This window comes from Podarcis filfolensis (assembly GCF_964270895.1).
Source record: "Podarcis filfolensis genome assembly, chromosome: 11".
NCBI classification, from domain to species: domain Eukaryota; kingdom Metazoa; phylum Chordata; class Lepidosauria; order Squamata; family Lacertidae; genus Podarcis; species Podarcis filfolensis.
The window spans coordinates 45068296-45088210 of record NC_139613.1 but is presented as its reverse complement, the minus strand read 5'-3'; the positions used below and the strand labels follow the sequence as shown (position 1 = coordinate 45088210).

The following is a 19915-nucleotide window of genomic DNA, read 5'->3' as shown; positions in this document are numbered from 1 at the left end:
GTGACCTCGCAGTATAGAAGCTACTTTCTAGCCACTTCCATTATGCAGGGTCATGAAGATTTCGCATTAAAATAAACAAGGGTAATGGGCAGGGTGGAAAGAGTGTGAGGCCGAGACCTGCTCCCAATCACACCAAAGACAGAACACTACTCACTGGAGGAAGAAGGGGTCACTTGAAGGGCAAACTGAATGCACGTGAAAGAGCAAGAAGCCCTATTCTCCACCACTACTCTAGAGATGTTGTGATGCCTGGCCTAATGATTCCTCTGACAGACCTAAGAAAGTGTGGAATGAGGCACATTCCTTTATAGCAAGCAAGTCCCATCATTCCTGATCAATGGTCTTCTTCTCTCTTCTTCTTTGGCGATCACTCATAGCTGAGTAAGATTGTCTTCCAAGAACATGGTTTTAACAGTGAGTCCGTAAGTGACTGTGGAGGCCAGTTCTAGATCCATGGTCATGCTGGCTAGGGCCGATGGAAGTTGGAAGTCCAGCAATATCTGTAACACCACAGGTGCCCTGTTCCTGCCTTATGATGACAACTGAATGTGGAGAAGCCATTGGCAATCCAGATTAAGAGCAATGGTATGTGAGATATGAAAGCTAGGAGCTAAATGGCACCTTAAACCTAGGTTGTGGGCACAATAACAGAATGTCTAGGCACACTTTTCTACAAAAAGAATACAAAGCTGAAAATGAATGAACTGCAGCTAATATCTTATATTCATTTTCCACATAGCCTAGTCCTCATTTGAAGACTGCAAAAAACAAACCCATGCTTCCCCTGCCTGACCCCCTAATATACTTAATAGGGTCTCTTCTCCAGTCTTCAGAGAGTGGCTGGAAGTGGGGCGGCAGAAAAAAGTCCTCCTTTCTTTCCACTCTGCAATTTTAATATGAAATCATAGGCGCGGTACTGCACCCAGAGCTCAGAAACTGCTCACACCAATGAAATTCCTTGTCGCAAAATGCGCCTAGAATGATGGGAGTTTCGAACGCTGCTGTTTCAGCGCAGATGCTGCACACCACTCTCTTTTTACTCTATATTATGTTATGTGTACATGATCAATCTCTTGTCTTTTGAACCAAAATCTGTGCTCTTCCCCATGTTCTTGATTTTGTGCCTGATTAACCCAACTAGATCATCATTCCCTTACGCAAACATCCACTGTTAAATTCTCCAGTTATCCATTTGCCATAATCCAGTGGATTTACACCTGACTTTGCAATCGTTTCTTTAACTAAAATGTATTATTCATTGGCCACTTCAATAATACTTTGACACATTCTGCTATAGATTTCAACTCTAGGGGTTAAAATAAATAAATAAGATACCAGAACTTAAGTCTGTCTTATAATGCATGCTCACATGCAAACACCAATGTGAAGAAAATGCAAAATATAGCAATATATTTACATTTTGAATTTTAATGACCTAAATCTAAACATAAAAATAAGCATTGCAATTCTCCACACAGTAGTGGATTCTACTCATCAAAACGGAACTTTTATTAACTTTGAGGATGTTTCAAACTATCCCATTCCCTATTGCAATTTTGCTTGAGGCAATTTTCATTGCTCAGGATTCTACTACCATCACAATTAGATGGTAAGGTACTGTGTGGTAGGTCCTCATTCCCTTTCATTTGCTGCCTATGATTCCATTGTTGTTGCTGTTTTTAAATGCTTTATTGGTTTTAAAAACTATGTAACATAAGTAATCAACAGAAAAAAGAAAAGAAAAATATAAACAAACATTCATTCCAAAGTATGGTGTTTCCTCCATTTATGCTCTATGCACAGTTATGCATGGAAAGCCCATGGAATAGCTCTTATATCCTTAATTTCCAAACTACAATTGTGCACTTATTCAGTACACATAAACACACAAGTACAGTCATACCTTGGTTCTGGAACGCCTTGCAACTCAAACATTTTGGCTCCCGAAGGCAGCAAACCTGGGAAGTAAGTGTTCCAGTTTGAGAACGTTTTTTGGAACCCAAACATCCGCCGGAGCTTTCGGAAGCTCCTGTAGTCAATCGGAAGCCACGCTTTGGTTTTTGAATGTTTTCAAAAGTTGAACAGACTTCCAGAACAGATTCCGTTCAATAACCAAGGTACGACTGTACAGTTTTACACAGCAGACATGCATTGCAGAATAGGGGCTGAGCATGCCTAGTGACAATTCACATGCACAAAATGTTTAGTTGCTCATACCACAAATTCCCTGCAAAGACTGAAACAGCAACAGTCTATCTCGTGCATTCTTTTCAACACAGAGAAGCCCCTTAATCGAAGAGCTGAAATTGAAAACATGTTATCAGTTCCACCTCTGTAGTGAAAGGGCTTTCATGAGCTTTCCACAGAGGGAGGAAGTACTTTCACTGCTGCTCTTTGTAGCCTTTGAAAAATAATGTTCCAGCTTCTGCATGATGGTACACATCCATATTTCTCTCGGCTCAGCATGTACAAGAATGTGGGCAACCAAATGATCTTTCCCCCCTCGCAACCAGGATATGAAAGAGCAGCCAGCAGTAATTCACCATCCAGCAGAAATTCGTACTGGGCAAATCGGAGAGAAATAACTCTGTACCAGTGGAATTAAATTTCTATTAAATTAATTTACATTAAAGTGTTCTACTGCCATAGCATACCAATTCACAACACCTCCCTATGGGTTCCCATTAAATTCTACTGCAAAATCTTTGTTTAAACTTAGGGAAGGTTTTTTAAAAAAATATTCAGAAATTCTAAAGGAGCAGCATTTAAGAAATGACTTCAGAAAAGTAAACGGGCAGTATTAAAAAAAAAAACAACCTGCATGCACTGAACATATACAATTTTGGATCATAGCCCACATTCGAATGATATAACTGTGATACATTTTTGGCTCAACAGTAATTTAAAAGGTTTAATAGCTGGTGCATCAGGAAAACCAATTAAGCCATTGGGGCTTTTCCAGGCACTACAGAGCAGATGTAAAATGCAGATCTACCAACACACAGTCTGGCAAACCAATCCTCTGCGTGTTTTCTTGAGAGCAAGTCCCACTTATTTCAATATTTACAGATAAGTGTGCGTAGAACTTAAAGCTTTTTTTGCAGATGATTGGAAACTCTGATGCACAGCCATTACTTTAATTTTAAAGACTGGGCTTAGAAGCACAGAATTGTAGAGTTGGAAGCGACACCAAGGGTCATCTAGTCCAACCCCCTGCAAATGCACGAATCTCAGCTAAAGCATCCATAGTACTAACTTGACATAGTAATGACCGTTTCCATAAGGGTGCAAATGAGATGCGTCTACACACTCAAAAGAAGCTCCTATCAATATTTCCACACTTTGCCTTTTTTCCATCTTCAATGTCATGGGTAGGCAAACTAAGATCTGGGGGCTGGATCTGGCCCAATCGCCTTCTAAATCCGGCCCGTGAACGGTCCGGGAATCAGCGTGTTTTTACATGAGTAGACTGTGTGCTTTTATTTAAAATGCATCTCTGGGTTATTTATGGGGCACAGGAATTCATTCATTATTTTTTTCCCCAAAATATAGTCCAGCCCCCCACAAGGTCTGAGGGAAACTGGACCAGCCCCCTGCTGAAAAAGTTTGCTGACCCCTGTTCAATGTCAATAATATTCATTCCTTATACTCAGCCCAGTATACCTGAAGGAGCAGCTCCACCCCCATCATTCAGCCCAGACACTTACGTCCAGCTCCAAGGGCCTTCTGGCACTTCCCTCACTGCTAGAAGTGAAGCTACAGAGAACCAGGCAGAGGGCCTTCTCGGTAGTGGCGCCCAGCCTGTGGAACACTCCCCCCCATCAGATATCAAGGAAATAAGACAACTATATGACTTTTAGAAGACATCTGAAGACAGCCCTGTTTAAGGAAGTTTATAATGTTTGATGTTTTTGTTTGCTTCAACTCACTTGTGGAAACAACTCAGAGGTTATTAAGAATAAAAACGATAACAACAAGAAGATTGGAAGATGGGACTTGTGAACATCAAAGCAGCAGAACTATGAGATGATTGGACCCTTAATGAGCTCGAAGCATGGGTATCCCCAACAAAAATTTTAAAAATTCGGCAAAATATTTGGATTTTATGATTTTATTATATGTATTGGTATAATTCGGATTAATTAATGTGATATGATTGGATTGTTAAATGGAAAACTTAATAAAAATTATTTTAAAATATATATAATGTTTGGTGTTTTATTGCTTTATTAGTATTATTAATATTCTGTTGGGAGCCACCCAGAGTGGCATTATTATTATTATTATTATTATTATTATTATTATCCATATGTAATGGCAAGTATCAGCAGGGCTTCTATGGGGCAGATGCATTAAACACATGAGTTGTACAGGAAGAATGTGCAGCCTCACCTTCAAATGGCATTTCTTCTCTAGGCTATTTTTTTTTCATAGTGGAAAAATGTTAAAAGCCTTTCCCCATGTTACTTTTTAAAGGTCCATCAGTTGCTTCGAATCCACACTCAACAGCTGCAATGTAAAGATTTAGAGATGGGAATTCTCCAAGTGACCATCTCCAAAATATGCATGGCCAGAACACTTCTCAATCTGTGCAGACTGTGCCTGCAGACACTCAAGTGACAATTACCCCTTCAGGCACAAACACAGACAGACATAATGGTTTGGATCCTGAGTTAAGGAAGTTCATGGAAGGAAAGTTTCCTGCCCGCTCCTCCCCTGCTCAGAAAAATGTCCCACAACCAGCCTCTTTGGTGGATTGGGACCCCTCCTAAATAATGTTGGATCAGACATACAGAGCTACTGGGGAAAGAGGATAATTGCCCCAAATCAGATGGGGGTGAACTTTAAGTTAACTTATATTAGGACCCAAAACAGTATTTCTGAAAACTGAAGTGGCATGCAGGAGATTTCTCTCTTCAATATTATGACAAAGCAGGAGGAAGCCCTTGTCAAGGAAATAAACAACTATCTGACTTTTAGAAGACATCTGAAGGCAGCCCCATTTAGGGAAGTTTTTAAAGTCTGATGTTTTATTGTATTTTTAATATTTTGTTGGAAGCTGCCCAGAGTGGCTGGGGAAAGCCAGCCAGATGGGCTGGGTGTAAATAAATTATTATTATTATTATTATTATTATTATTATTATTACTCAGAAGCATATGCACATGGTCTAGCTTTTTTAATCAGCTCATAGGCCAATAATTTATTTGCCAGAAGCAACCTTGTATATATGTACTATAAACCTACATCAAGATGGATTTATAAGAAATAAGATTAATAATAATAATAATAATAATAATAATAATAATAATTTATTTATACCCCACCCATCTGGCTGGGTTTCCCAAGCCACTCTGGGCGGCTTCCAGTAAAACATTAAAATACAATAATTCATCAAATATTATAAGCTTCCCTAAAGAGGGCTGCCTTCAGATGCCCAAATGCTGTAACAATAACTATATAAGGGTAAGCTTTTCTCTTCTCCAAAGTTCCTCACCAAAATTCTGCTGAGTCATCCTATAAAGAAATACTCCCCTTCATATTTTGTGAGATCTTCCTGTTCTTGGAGATCTCTCTCTCAAGTTTCAAACAACATGTGCTGGTCCGGCCCCAAGCCTAGCTGTTGTGAGCTATGGACTCCGACCAACAACATTTCTATGAAACAAGATCTAGCCCATATTCTAGAACCCTCTGGCATGTGAAGAATTGGATGATGAGGAGAGGAGGAAAAATCAAATAATGTCTGGCTTGTAAATGAGAGCAACTGATTGCTTTTCAATTCGCTTTAAGTGCATGATATATATAGGTCTCATCAATATCCCATAGACTCGTATGCTAAACTTGCCAAATCAAAGAAGGGGCAATCAATGCTATCTGCTGGTAACAACTTGCAAGTAAAAAAAAAAAAAAAAAGCAAGCCTGCAAATAAATTTCCAGAGACTAAGACTCACTGTTTAGCACTAGCCAGAACTATTCTACTGCAGGGACCTCAGTGTTGATTTATGACATCTGTGAACAGCTGCCAAGCAAACAGAAATATGAGAGTCCAGGGAACTCGTTGATTTGCACTGAGACAATGAATGGCAGACTCATCCACCCTGCCTCTGATAGTTTGGCTACCTTGTTCTACAATTGTCACAGACTGTCTCTTGGAGCCCACAAATTATTTCACCATCCGAGTGAAAGGGATTGTGTCTTTCAACAGACCAGAAAACTACTGCAGGCTCTTTCAAATCCATTTCTTGGAAGGTTCTTGTTATTCCAGATATTATAGCATCCCCGTTTGCATGCAAAGCTATTCATTCTTCAGTGAGCACGATTTCTCTTTATAGTGACAACTTGAGGCCATTATTATATTAGCTGCACTTGTGACCCTTTCATACCCTCTGTCCAAATGCTAGAGCAGTGCCTATTATAATCCAGAGGTGGAAAAGATCGGGTTGCCTTCTTATCTGGTCTAAAATAGTCTGGAAAGCGACATGTGGATTTAAAGGATTTGGGTTTTTTATTTTTATTTTGGGGGTTAATAGGAGCATCACAGTCATATAAAGTGTTATAGGAATTTTAAGGTCGTATATATATATGAATGAGATATTCATAAACCAAGCAAACATTTATATTTTTATAAGAATACAAATATGTAAAGCACATGTCTGAAACCCACAGAAAAGTCCTGAAACCATTTTCTCTCTTCTAAATTGACCTCAAATATTTCTCTGCAAGGTCGAAGGAAATGGAGAGCCTCCCCATTGTCTCTTTGCTCACAAATCCTGTCTCAACGGCACATTTAAGATATGAACAGGGTAAACCTGTGACCTGTGACCTGGATTTAGGAGTTGAGTAGCTATCATAACAAAAGAGTGGCAAGAATGCCCAGGTAATCCAATCCAAACGGCCTTGGTCCGGTATACCTAAAGGAGCATCTCCACCCCCAGCGTTCTGCCTGGACACTGAGGTCCAGCTCCGAGGGCCTTCTGGCGGTTCCCTCGCTGCGAGAAGCCAAGTTACAGGGAACCAGACAGAGGGCCTTCTGGGTAGTGGCACCCGCCCTGTGGAATGCGCTCCCACCAGATGTCAAAGAGAAAAACAACTACCAGACTTTCAGAAGACATCTGAAGGCAGCCCTGTTTAGGGAAGCTTTTAATGTTTAACAGACTATTGTATTTTAATATTTTGTTGGAAGCCACCCAGAGTGGCTGGGGAAACCCAGTCAGATGGGCAAGGTATAAATAATAAATTATTATTATTATTATTATTATTATTATTATTATTATTATTATCATCATCATCATCATCATCATCATCATCAAGTAACCTAGCAGACAGGAGAAAAAACAATGCACTCAGATTTCTGTTGTAGTCTGCCCCTTCTCTGATGTTATTAAGGGGGTGGTCTTGGGCTACACCCCTTCTGTGATGTATGTATGATGTTTCTGGGGGTGGTCTTGAGCTACGTATAAGTCTATATAATGGCTTGCACACCTTTGTCCAGGGTCCTCCTCCTCTCTCCTGCAGGTGAGGGGAGCACTCTGTTGCAACAGCTTTAATAAAGATCAGGCTTGTAGCCGCTTTGCTTTTGTATATCCTGGTCTGGTCTCTGTTCATTTCCCGACCAGTTTGAGCCTTAAAAGGTACGCTCTCTCTGAAGGTCCAGTCTTCCTTAAGAAGCTGAACCCCTTGAAGGGACACCTCAATATTCTTACTTCATAAAGTACAGAGATTCCCTGGAGCTGCTGCAAATGAAGCCTTTATTGTGCTGAAAAATTGCAGAGCACAAGCTCACAGTGCCATTTCTAGACATTTCCCCTGTCTAGGGTGTTTGTAGTAAGTCCAGTCAGAAGACCTGCTTTAAAATCCATTCAGCTGAAATTGAAACGCAAAACATAATTTTAAGGTCACTCGCAATTTAAATGAAATAACTAAGAACTCCAAGTTATGTATGATTTGCTGACACAATGAATGGTATTCTGCTAAACTTAAAGAATGTTTTCATGGCATAAGAGGAATAAGTGGGCTCTAGTCCATGCAAGCTGGCCCCATAGGCTTTTTGTTGGTTTGCTTCAACCATCTAACATGGCTACGCTCTCTGGAAAAAGATACATGGTGATCTCAGTATTGTCAACTTAATGAGCAGCTGGGTGTTACCCTAATTGCATTTTTGTGTGAGACAGATTGGCTTAACACATCTGCAAGCTCTGTTGCTCTGAGTATTAAGTTGCTAAAACACTCTTATCTCTGTTCCAATGGTGATATCTTCAGGAGGGGGTCATTGAATTAAATCTGAATGCATGGAGATGTTCGAGATGGAATGTGTGATAAACTGCAGTGCAAATATTGAAAAGAAGAAGTTCCTTTTCCCTACTCTAAGCTATCCTTGTTTGATGCTTTCCAGCTAATATTCCTGCACTCAACAAACTGTATAATAAAGTAGTGATTCAAAAGCAAAGTTTAGAAGCTTTGCATTAAGCACATTCAATAAACGATCTTGTGATGAAAATGTAGCTTAATGTGAATTTAACACATGGTAGTTAAATTAAAATAATCACAGAGCATAGCATACTACAAAATATACATGCTAACAGTTATATACAATGTTTTACTATGCTTGCCAGCCTATGAATTGTTCAGCTATTCAACGAGCCTACTATGCATCTGTAATGTCTTATACATATATTTATTTTAAAATGAATAAATTAGCTCAGTTTAAATGACAGTGATTTATTTTCTGTGTTTGTTTTCCCACTAGCCTAAGTGAAAACTAATTGAAAAACAGCATGGACCAGTTTCTCTTATGTTATCACCAAAAAGCATGTTATCTTCAGAATAATGGCAAAGAAATAATTATAATCCATTTCAGAGTAGCAAGTGCTTTTGACCCAGGTAATCCTGAGTTCAGGAATAATGAGCTATTGAAATTCAGCTGACCTGTCTGTCTAAATTATTGCCTTTTATGTTTTCATTTCAGGATTGTAACACCTTTTTCCTTAGGCATCTTAAATTCATTTCTGGGAAAGTGTTAAAGCTCTGGGAGAAGTTAAACATTTCCTCATTTTTTCCATTCCAACCCTCCCCCACAAGTTTTAAAACTGGATAAATATCATCAGAAGTACTGTATCTATTACACTGCATGGATATACCATTACATAGACGAGAGTCAACAAACTGAAGAAGGATTCAGGTAAAACCGAGATGTTGAGAATACAATATCTGGAACAGATGAGGTGTCTGTTCTGTGTGATATTGTGAGAGGGAAGTAGTACTGAAGCAATTATTTGTTTGGCCAATGAGGATGAAACCCTGAATTCAAGCGTGTCTCCCTTGACCTCCAGCAGAAGTTCTCTTCATATCACTGATAAAGCTGTCAGTGGTGGGAGAAGCAACAGTACTATCGTTGCCCTCACAATCTTTTTGGTTCCTAATAATTCTCCATTTTGTCTTCCCTGAAACTTTCTCCGCCAAACTGTGCGTGTGTTTTAACTGTGGCCTCCCAGTTGTTGTTGGACTACAACTCCCATCACCCCAGACCACTGATCATGACCACTGATCAGACAGAGGCTGCTGGTAGAGGTATGGCCACAGGGACGCATCTTAGTCACTCCTTTTCTAAACAGAGCAAAGGTGCCCCTACTGTGTACGCAAATAGACTACTCTTCTGAAAGTCCTGCACAGATAGTTTTGTTTCTGGGTACACATTCTTAGGATAACTCTTATTTTCACAATACCTCAGCTAGTTGCAACTGGCCAGTCCTTTTATGATGTATGTGCAGAGTCATTATAGAGATGGTTCTCTATTAGAAACTTTCCTTTGTAAGGAACTCTGATCACACTTCTGAAACTCAACTCAGCCCAAGTAGGTAACTGTAACCAGCAAAGTAACCAGCAAAAGTTCATTTGTTGCCTTCCCTTCCCTTTCTTTTTTTCCCCTCCTTTTTCCAAAATGCACTTCTTTTTATAATTGATCATTTGGTTTACTTGGTTGTTTTTTCAAAAAAAGAATTGTGTTTGAAGCCCTACACTAAATAAAAAGGTACAACTTAGAATCTATCCAAGGAGTTAAATATGTTCAGATCCAAAATTTGTAATGGGCCTATTACAAACTTAGTCTAAGTGGAGGGGCACCTGGGAGAAAGCCCCAGAAGAAATTATGGGAGAGTCATAGTTGTTTTCTCAAATAAAGTCAACAAATATATTTGAAAAGCTGAGGGATCTGGTTAAGGCTGTTTTGTTTTGTTTTTGCTGGGCAACTGAGTTAATACACATAGACACAGCATGACATGTAAATTATTTTAGCTGATTTGTTAAAATTATCCTCCTGTGTGGGATCCTCTTATCTTGGGGATTCAATCAAAACCTCCCAGCACTATTTGTTCATCTTCTCCTGCGTGACATACATCTAGTCTCTCAGCTGTCTCCACTGAACCTTCCAATAAAAACCGAGCAACAACTAAACTTGGTTATTTTTATTTCAGGAGAAACGTGACACTTCACTAAAAATATAATGCAACAACTGGACAGCGAAATAACAGTATGGTCTACTTAGATTATTTAGCAAATTTCCTTAGAAGGCAAGGACACAAGAATGATTGCCATTTGCTACAACATGCACACAAATCTTCAACTTCCACTGATGCCTTCAGAGTATATTTTATGTGGCAATCAGCCCACATAAACCAGCCCAAAAGAAATAAAGAAGAGAGAAGTGTAAGTAAAATATAATCTTGCCATTCCCAAATCCTGTCGGGCGAAAAAAGATACAGAATAGCTCGGTTCACATCTAATGTGAATTTTAGCTATAATTGCCCAACATCATGCTTTCACCCACAATGCAGTTTCCAACATTGTCTTTTTTTGGGGGGAACCATAGCTCTCCTCACTAGGGGTGTGCATTTATTCTGTTCAAACTCCAAATCCCAAGCACAAGCAGGCGGATCAGTGCCTCATCAGAGTGAAGCAGGGGCAAGTGAAATCAGGACCATAAAGAACACTTCATAGTGTTTTGTTACTTGGACAAACATATAGGCATAAAGTGCATATACTACTGTATTGTGTCTTACCAGAGAAAAATGATCTCACTATCTACCATAAGGGAAATGCCAGGGTGGAGTGAAGGAAGGGTGGACCATTCCAGAATTGGAACTTAGAATGATAAGGGAAAAGTAGAAGGAGGGAAGGGGAGAAAGAGAGCTCCTTAGCAACTGACCGTGGGGGGCTAATTACAAAGAAAACCACATGGAGGATGAATCACATTTAGGTTTAAAAGGTACATAGTACAAAAGCTGTTGGACCTATTTGACTGCAGTTAGACAGGTTTGTTACCTGTGACACATCTGTCACATCAGCAGCTTTCAGACCAATTCTTCACAAACCACTATGGAAGAGGAAAATTAAAACAGTGGTACCTCGGAACTAGAACAGCTCCATTCTCAAACGTTTTGGTTCCCGAACGCCGAAAACCCAGAAGGAAGTGCTCCAGTTTTCAAACTTTCCTTGGAACACAAACGTCCGACGTATCTTCCGTGGTGCAAAAACCTAGCTGTCGGCCAATTGGAAGCCATGCCTCAGAACTCAAACGTTTTAGAAGTCGAATGGTCTTCCAGAACAGATTATGTTCAAGTTCTGAGGTACCACTGTACTTTTTTTACATGCCCTAAACTGCAGTGGCTGCCCTTGTAGCGAAACCACTGCAGCTAACCTTCTGAAATCTAGTAGGGCTCGTGGCTTTAGAAGAAGTAACCACGGCTGCAAATTTCATCCAATTCTCCTGTTAAATTAAACACACATTTCCTTAAATAAATGAAAAAAGGTGTCCAGGCCCAAAACTCCTGGACGTGTTTGACTGTAATTTGTCAGTCTTAACTCACTTTGAAGAGGCTGCTATGCCTTCAAATTTCATCCACTTTTGTCAAACACGGGGACCTGATAGTTCGTATATTGTGGATGGTGGGAAACAAAGTCTGCTTTTAATGAAGCTGCTTCAGATCCAAAACATGACTCTAATCAGACAGAGCACAGAGCAAATCAGAACAGATTTTTTTCTTTCTTTTCAAAATGACGAATACACATCTGAATTATATCATGTGGCCCATGCACATCCCTAATGCCATGGCTTGTGGGGCCGCAGTTTGTGTCTGGTGCTGCCTTTCATCAGCATATAGCACTGGTGCTGAGGGAACTGCACTGGCTGCCAATATAAAATAAATAATTAGCAACCATGGCACAATTGTCATCTTGATAAGTAATCTGCATGTGTAAGACATCTTGCTTTCTGAAGTGTTTCATCTGAGGCTAGGTTTAAAACGCTGGGGAAGATGTTCATGAAAAATTTAACATCCTTTTCTGATTCTGAAAAAGGAGAATAATACTACTTCTGATGAATTCCCATATTCAAAGTACTACAGCAATGTTAACCAGGTAAAACAGCTTTTGATTAACTCATAAATTCAAAGGATTTGAATACAAGAATTAGAAGAAGCATTTTAATACGGATGTCAGTAACATATTTGAAGTCACTAACAGGACTTCAGTTTGTTTAGGCCTAATTTTCACAGTGGAAGTGAACCTGTGTCTGGGATGGGGAGGGCTGAGTGGGGAAGGCTCATGTAAGTACCATAATTGTTCATTCACATCAAAAAGAAACCCTATTATGTTGGGGAAAGGGGTTCTAGTCTAAAATTCCCTCTGATGTGCTAGTTGGAGAGTTTTTTTCTTTATCAGGAGAGTCATTTAATCATGTGAGATCCCATATTCATTCTGAAATAGTACAGACCAAATACTGGTTTATCTGCGCAGTTAAAACTAGACATAACACCAGCTGTGAACTATCTTTCCTCATTGTGTTCTAGTGAGCCTGACCAGAATGAAAACAAGGCATTTTTTAATAATAATAACAACAACATACCCACACACTATTCACTTTTCCTCAGGGATAGCTTGTCAGGGTTTTGATGCTCTAAAATCATCAAGACAACCATTTTGTCACTTGTACATCATCACTGAGCCTGATATAAAGCATCAGGGTGATTATGTTATATGCAAGCTTCATACACAATTTCATCACAAATCAAATACAAAGCATAGGACTTTCACGTAACTTGAAATACGGTGGTTTTCGGTTGAATCAGTTCACGCATCAAGGATGAAGCCATGAGATGAATGATGTTTATATGTGAAACGGTCTTCATTTATAAATGAAAGCTGCCTCTAATGTTACCAGATCTCACAGCTTTAGGGTGTATCCATATGCTGATAATGGTCTAAAAAAACCAAAAAACATTGAGCTGGTGGTAACTGTCCTTATTTCTAATCTGTTGATAGAGCACTTCCAGTGGTTGTTTGCCCTATTTTACATCTATCTTAATTGTGTTTCATAGCAGTTGATTGTTAAAACTTGAGGGAAACCCTTGACAAAAAGAGCTTCCTGGAGATGTGGAGACCTGGGGTTCTAAAATGCATGAGGAGTCTCCATGAATACAAGGGGCTTCCTTCTTCAGATTACCCTTCAACACCGAGAGAGCAGGAAGAACAGGAATAGGGGTAGAGGTGGCATTAATACCCTGCCTCCCTCATGCGATTGCAGTACACCTGAAGAGGACTAAGTACCTCAGAATAAAGCAAATGTGTGTTCAAACTTCTTCCACCACACGACTTAAGATGGTCCGTCTTCACCATCTATATCAACTGACATTTTAAAACTTTTTCCCAGCCGAGACCCGAGCTCTGTCATGTTTAAGGGTGAACTTGCTTTATATTTTCTTTCCCACTCTGCAATCACAGCAACACAAAGGCATTCAGGTACAAATACTTTCATTCCTCTTACATCTGTGTCAGCTCCGCACAGGTTGACAGTCATCTTCTGTCATTTACTCACACTGAAAATAATGGTTTTTAAATTCTTGTCACGCTAGTTCCTCAATTTCTGAAGACAAGCAAGGCAAGTGTGAGGGTGAATGGTTCAATAATTATTCTTTGAGTACAGAGATACTGCGATCAAGTTGGGTATGACAGAAAGATCCTGGCAGGTGCATGATAAAAATGGAAGTTTTAACAACTATACACTGTGTCAATTATTAGTCAGAACATGCATAGCTACTAATTGTATCATTTGGTAACTTCAGAACACATTTTGCTGTTTAAATGGTATGGGGGGGGTGTATAATTTCCCAGTTATAATGCATGAAATGTAACAAGAGGCTTCTATTTTTATTTTAAAAATAAACTTTTGATTCAGGGGATGTTTGGCTTTTCTTGCCTATAAACATAGTATGCACAAAAGAAGCTGTTACACTATTGATCCATTTTGTTGGTAAAGAGATATGCAAAATGTAGGTACATATAACTTCTCACCCTAGATCAGACAGAAAAAGCAGTCTACATAAGCCAGTCAGTGAATATCACAAAGCCCAATGATTAAATCCTGCACAGTAGGTCTTACTCCCAAGTAAATGCGCATAGGATTATTACTATCATTATCCTGAAAGTAATCTACCACTTAATGTCGAAATAGGCTTCTAAGTGGTTTACAAAGAGGAAAAACCAATTACACAGCATTAAAATATAACCCTCTGTAATTAAAATATGCAATAAAACATTCCCATTAAAACAACACAGCAATTAAAACAGAAGACTCCGATCAAGAGGTCATCGTAAGCAGGTGCATCTTCAAAAGCCTTAGGCCACAGGTCTTGAGAGCAAAGTATGGAGCCATACCCTGAATAACTCCAGGTTCATTTCTCTTACCACGTTTCTGGCAACATGGGTGCACTATGACCCAGGAAGGTGCTCACTTAAAGCAGAAACCCTCCAGCAACTCAGTCATGGTCACAGCATCTTATTCCAGGCCTACTTACAGAGTCTCCTATTAGCAAAAGAAAGAATTGAGCTTCATGATGGAGTCATAAGAGACAGTTGGAGTGGTTCCATGCAAAGTATCTGGAATCTAATTGCCATGCTTTGTTCGCGTACATCCACACAACACCACCAGTGCCTAAAAGAGTGTATGCCCCAATATCAACCATCTTGTGAACTCTAATGGGGCTGCCGCCACTGTGCGCTCCCAATGACAGGGCCTTCTTGGTAGTAATATCAATGCAGAAAAGAAGTCTGCCTCATATCAGGCTTACAAGTACGCACAAGAATCAACGGGAGGGCAACTTTGAGGGACTGCTGTGGAGGATGCTTGTTCCTAAGCTATGGTGGCCTTCCAAGGACAAAGTAAAGCATCTGCTTTAACGTGTCACAAAATCTAGAAAGAAAAATAGAACAGGCAGGAAGAGGGAGCCCTGTGTGGACTCACATCAAGGTCTGATACAGCCCCTTCCTGTGACCATGTTTCTTCCTCCCTAGACATCTAGAAAGGAAAACTAGATTTTGTGGAGAAAAGCTCCTGGCTTACTCTCTCAACTATTAGCTCTACATCAGCTGTGAGAAGGGAGATGGAAAGGGCTAGTAATTAACCCCTCCTTCCCAGAGTATCTGTTCCTTTCTTTGGCTTCCGTAGATGGCTCTAATCTATCTATGATGACACTCAGCTCTATTTCTCCTTTACATCTGCAGGTGAGGCAGTGGAAGTGCTGGACCAGTGTCTTGCCTCGGTAATGGACTGGATGAGAGCCAACAAACTAAACTTCAATCCAGATCAGACTGAGGCACTCTTAGTGGGTGGGTCCCTAGACCAGATGGGTGGGAGATCACCTGCTCTTGATGGGGTTACACTTCCTCTGAAGGAGCAGGTTTGTAGTTTGGGGGTATTCCTGGATCCTTTGTTGTGCTGAAGGCTCAGGTGGCCTCAGTGGCCCGGAATGCCTTCCATCAGCTTCGGCTGGTAGCCCAGCTACCCCCCTATCCGGACAGGGATAGTCTAACTATTGTCTATGCTCTAGTAACTTCAAGGTTAGATTACTGCAATGTATTATACACAGGGCTGCCTCTGAAGACAGTTCGGAAATTTCAGCTAGCGCAGAATTCAGTGGCCAGGTTGCTCACCAGACATATTACACCAATCCTGGTCCGACTGCACTGCCTACCAATTAGTTTTGGGGCCCAATTCAAAGTGCTGGTGTTGATCTATAAAGCCTTAAACAGCTCAGGACCGCAATACCTCAAGGACCGCTTCTTTCCATATGAACCTACCCAGACCCTGAGATCATCTCCTGAGGCCCTTCTTTGTGTGCCTCCTCGAGAGATCTGGAGGGTGGCAACACGAGAACAGGGCCTTCTCTGCAATGGCTCACCCTCTGTGGAATGCTCTCCCCAAGGAAGTTTCCCTGGCACCTTCATTATACACCTTTAGGCACCAGGCAAAAGCGTTCCTTTTTAACCAGGCCTTTGGTTATCGTATGTCCTTTTAAATTGTGGTTCCTTTTTTTTTGGAAGGGGGTGTTATTGGGTTGTTGATTTTGTTTTGATTGTATATGTTGTGGTCTTGTATTCTGTGAACCGCCCTGAGACCTGTGGATGTAGGGTGGTATATAAATAATAATAATAATAATAATAATAATAATAATAATAATAATAATATCTTTCCAGAGGATGTTGCACACAGAGGCAAAGGGGATGCTATGTGTCACGTGGCTGCTGATTGACATGGCAGCCGTCCAGCAAGCTGATACATAAACTGTCATGACATACTATCTGATTCAACTTAACAAACCAGTACAACTCAGCCATTTCCTGTAATCCTGCCAAGAACACACCTCCCCTCCTATATTTAGACCTGTCTGACTTTTCCTTAGCCAAATCAGCCACACTTCCTTTGTTAAAATCTTTACTATTAACTCAGATACTATCAGCCTTCTTCTGAGCAGCTGAATAGTCCCTAGCATCACAGCAGCACAAAGAGGGGCTAGATTGTGGGCTTGCAAATAGGCAACAGCAAAGAAAATACAGTCTGCACAACATTTTTCCTCCCAAACTTTTTTTTATGGTTCCTACAGCATTCTGCTATAATCTCTGTTCCACAAGCAAACCCTTTGTAAAGTCCAGTGGAACCCCAAAAACGAATCAACTACAAAATGTAAATGAAAATGGGTTTTGGTTCTTCAGCAATTTTTTAATGTCCTCTATCAACACTTCACTGCAAAGGTACTGTAATTTTGTATATGTTTCATACGAGCTGGTATAAATAATGATTTAGCACAAATGAGCAAGTTCCCAGACCAAATATCATAGCTGCACTGCTGCTTTTCTGTTCCTGTTGCTACTTCACTATTCAGGGCTAAATCATGATTTGGCTCACTATTACTTCTAAACCTGGGCTCATGGCTTGCCTCGCTGCAGAAAAACCATGAGTTGAAGCCAATGTTCTTGGTTTGCCAGTCTTGGGTTGTCTGGGGGAGACAAACCATCGTCCCAGGTTCAGAAATAATCCTACAACAAACCAAGGCTTAGTTTTGAGTGGAAAATCAGGACAGCAGGAGGAGCACTGCAGTTGCAACCTGTGGGTCCGAAACCCCACATTTGCTCACTCATGCTAAGCCAGAGATTGGGTTGGCATTGTATGTGAACTTGTCCTCTAACATAATTTCTTACTGTTGGCTGTTAACACATGTCTGCACATAGTCATATAAACCTCTTTGATGTCAGATTCTCCAAGATAAAAGATAAAGATAAAAAGAAATTAGATTTAAGGTAAAGATAAAAAGATATTAGTGGGGGGTTTCGTATTCATTAATCCATGTTCTCAAATGCAACTGCTTAACTGGAATCAATATACCAAAATTGTGATTGTCTGGATTGTTGGAACCAAATTCATGAATTCAGCACCCAGGACTCAGATATACACACCCTATTGACAGTTGCTGCGAGACTTAATGCTTACTCATGCTGCTCTAACAGCCAATTTGATATTAAAGCTTTAGGACTGTGCCAAGGAAAACATGTAAACAGCTGACATCTTACTGAAAACATTTCGATGCATTTCTTCAAATCGATACACACAAATCATTGATATTAAAAGTAAGGCTGAGTCAAATATTCTGAACCTAACATTTTCAACTCAGCATTTGGCACTGAAGCTCCCCTTCTTCACACATCACCATCACTTTGAGGTCCTGGCAGTGGCAATCCATCTCCATCACTGCTTAACCTAATTATGTTTATTTCGGCTGTGCTGCTGTGAGCCCAATGTTGCACATTGGTGCTGCGCAGCTGAAGAAGGAAAAATGACACTAAACATTGATGTTTCCACCATCGGGTCTTCTACCACGGCAACACCAGTGTCCCAGGGGAGGATCACATAAACTTATTTGTAAGGCTACCTTGAAAAACCCCACAAAATTAATCGAAAGGCATTGGGGGTGGGTAGGCGGAGTCCAGCCCTAACTTCAACACGGTAAAATCAGTTTTTCCTCATCCTTTTTAAAGGAATCTTGTAACTCGCTGCTTGTAATGGCAGTGGCTGCACCTATTGTTCTAGCAGTTCCAATTAAACCAAGGTGCAACGTGGTTGAACTGCATCATCACTAGGTGGCAGCTTTTGAAATTCGCCAGGCACATTTTGCACATGGGACGCGGGTGGCGCTATGGATTAAACCACAGAGCCTAGGACTTGCCGATCAGAAGGTCGGCAGTTCGAATCCCCGTGACGGGGTGAGCTCCCGTTGCTCGGTCCCTGCTCCTGCCAACCTAGCAGTTTGAAAGCACTTCAAAGTGCAAGTAGATAAATAGGTACCGCTCCGGTGGGAAGGTAAACAGCGTTTCCGTGCGCTGCTCTGGTTCATCAGAAGCAGCTTAGTCATGCTGGCCACATGACCCGGAAGCTGTACATCGGCTCCCTCGGCCAATAAAGCGAGATGAGCGCCGCAACCCCAGAGTCGGCCACGACTGGATCTAATGGTCAGGGGTCCCTTTACCTTTACCTTTATCAGCCGCTTGCGACCAAGTGAAGATGCCCAGGTGCCAGGATGGAGATGCATGCCTGGGGATCCTTGGATCCTGACTGTTTATATAGCTGAGTTTCTAGCTTATACAGATGAGTTTCTAACACTGCTAGAGCAGTACTTTAGACTGGACACATCTATTTGAACCATGCAGACCATCACAGAGACCTTGCATTAAAAAGACAACTAGGCATTCAGCAAATATAGGCAGCAAATTAGGGTGCAACCCCTGGGGATGCAGTTGTGTTGTGTGACAGCCCCACTGCTGCAGAAACAGAAGGTGAAATGCATGCGCAAAATTTAATATTCACATGTTTATTATTAATATGAGTATATGTCATGTTCTGTACTGTGGAACTGAACAAATCTCTTGAAGCAACTCTTAAACATTCATGAGATACTTTACTTTTCATTACATTTGTTCTGGCAGTGCAAAATTAGCAAAGTCATCTCCAGCTGGTAAAAACATTAGTGTGTGTGTTTCTATGTGTGAGCATGATATTGTCACAGAAAATGGTGTATCACATTAATTAAATCTAACGATTGCCTTCTCTAGAGTCCTACTGGTTGTCGAATCACACCAGATTCTGAATACTGCTAATCAGTGTTCTTATAAGTGATTGCTTCTGGTCAGCAGTGGCAAGTGTCCTGTCCCCCATACTGGGCACCCCAGTGCTTCCAGCATGAGCCTCTGGGGCATCTGAAGGAGATGACAGGAACAGAGAGAATCTGCCTGCACAAACCCAGGAGAGAAACCACCTTTCCTTCCCTCCACAGAGAATCGAAATGGCGTGGTTGCTCTCACACGTTAGGGTTTTCCAGAAAGCATCAATAACAAGACTCAGTTTGCATCTTCTCCACAGCATGAAAGCAAATACCCTCTTCCCTTTCGCTTCTTATGCATATCTTAGGATTCTGGGAAAGGAGGTCTCAAAGGTGACTGGCTTGGCTTTTTGTGTGGATCATGTCATTTTAATGAATTTCATCTGGCTTATCTTATAGGAAGAAGTAGTGGTGTTTCTTCCCCTCTTAGGACATATAA

The 19915-nt window shown here is 40.7% G+C and overlaps 1 protein-coding gene across 4 annotated transcripts in view; it reads right to left on the bottom strand.

The window, feature by feature from the left end:
* PRR16 (proline rich 16) overlaps positions 1-19915 on the bottom strand; it is a 143589-nt gene that overhangs the window by 72786 nt on the left and 50888 nt on the right. Inside the window, exon 1 of one of the 4 annotated variants that reach the window (XM_083577135.1) lies at positions 4393-4414. The exons of the other annotated variants lie outside the window; for them this stretch is intronic. The gene's annotated coding sequence lies outside the window, so the exon portion shown is untranslated. Of the gene's footprint in view, positions 1-4392; positions 4415-19915 lie in introns of those variants that run through there. 4 annotated transcript variants of the gene reach the window in all.